The following is a 1,963-nucleotide window of genomic DNA, read 5'->3' on the forward strand; positions in this document are numbered from 1 at the left end:
ACACATCTACGGGGATTGAACTCAGGGACACTCAACCACTGAGGCACATCCCCAACCCTATTTTGTATTTTACTTAGAGACAGGGTCTCACTGAGTTGCTTAGTGCCCCACAGTTGATGAGGCTGGCTTTGAACTCTAGATCCTCCTGTCTCAGCCTCCCGAGCTGCTGGGATTACAGGCATGTGCCACTGTGCCCGGCTGTTTTCTTAAAGTAATGTATATTCATTATTAAACTTATTTATTTCCAGTGCTGGGGACCAACCTCAGGACTTCTAGGGTGCAGCAATGCTAGGCAAGTGCTCCACCAGTAAGCTACACCTCCAGCCAGGAAGAAAATTCAAAAGCATCTATAATCCCATCTCTCACAGATAACTACGATTAATATCTGTAAATCCTAGGCGCAGTATGTTTTCATACCACACAGACACTGGCTGCAAGCACTAAATATTCCTAAATCCTTAAAGGAGCGTCACAGTTTAAATATTAGACTGATCCTCAAAGACAGTGTGCCACAAATGGGGGGAAATGCGCATGCCAAGATGAACTAATGGCATTTCTGATGCATACGCATCTACCGACCTCTCTGATTACAGCCATTGATGGGTAAAACTGGTTTCTATCCATCCACCTTGTCAGAGAAAGGAAGGAATCAATCTTTCATCTTCAAGGTAAGCATTTGATTTCACCATTAACATTTTCAACAAAGACTCAATCAAATCAGATTATACATTTGCCTGGAATTTTGCTTCTAAGTGTTAAATATGATTTATTTTTAGCTGTGGGAGTGATGGAATTTGCGTTAACAGGCCCTGGTGAGAATAATCAGTTCACAGCCAAGTTCGAGGTGCAGCCAATATTCGTGTGTAATGAAAGATGACTTTGAAAAGAGACAAATCCAGATCCCACTCTCCTGAAGAGGAGGATTTAGTAGTGAGAAAGTGCCCAATGTATCCAAGGAATAAAGTAGCCAGAGCCTGGCAATGCCCAGAGCCCTGGGAGTAGCCTGGGCTCATCCCAGGCAACCCGACTCCTCCCAGGTGAATCACGGACCTCAATCACGATTAGTAGAGGACACTCCCGAGCCATTAAGGACTCATAGGGGGACCTCATAGCTTCCATTTGCTACAAAGGAGATGGATGTGCACACCTGGTACTGGAACTCACCGCATGTAAAGAGAAACTTCAAAGATGAATAGAAATTCAGTCATCAATCAATAAATTTGTTTTTATCTCAAACATGGATACCTTTACTGAGCCTTTAAGAGGAACTCATTTTTCAGGAATTAAATGTGCGACATTTATCTACAAATAAAATAAGTTTTAGGAAAATGTTATAATATGTAAATATGGAATCTTATTTTTTTCTGAAATATATATCATTTATAGTCAAATGAATTTCTTATTCCAAATGATGGTTTTCATACTCAAAAAGATCTAAGAAGTTTATGATGGTCTATGCAGGGGTCAGCAAACCAGGGACTGTAGGCTGGTGGCCTATTAAGTTTTTTCATTAATGCAGTCACATTCAATCCTCTATCATATTCTCTGAAGTCGCTTTTAAACAACTATTCACTGGCATTCAGCAGGGCCAAGTGATTGCAGTATGACTGGCAAAGTCAAATGCATTTACTCCTTGACACTTTGAGAAAATGTTTGCATGCACAAGGCCCTGGGGCCCATCCCTAGTACTGCAGAAGTAAAGAAGGAGAGAATTGAAGGGAAGGGAAGGAAAAGTTTGCTACCAGCAGCCTCCAACAAGATTTGGGGGTAGGGGGTAGGCAATGGGCCCCCTGAACCAGTGGCACACCTCAAATCAGCTGTGACCATTTCTGAGGGCCCCTTGTACCTGTACCATGGACCAGATATTCTCTTTTCTCTAGAAAGTTTACTTTTCAAGGGGCACATGAAGAATTGTAAAATGTAACAGGAATGCCAATAGGTTTAGGATTGGTGTTAAACCAAT

The sequence above is a fragment of the Marmota marmota genome, unplaced genomic scaffold, assembly GCF_001458135.2.
Source record: "Marmota marmota marmota unplaced genomic scaffold, marMar, whole genome shotgun sequence".
In the NCBI taxonomy this organism is placed as follows: Eukaryota; Metazoa; Chordata; class Mammalia; order Rodentia; family Sciuridae; genus Marmota; species Marmota marmota.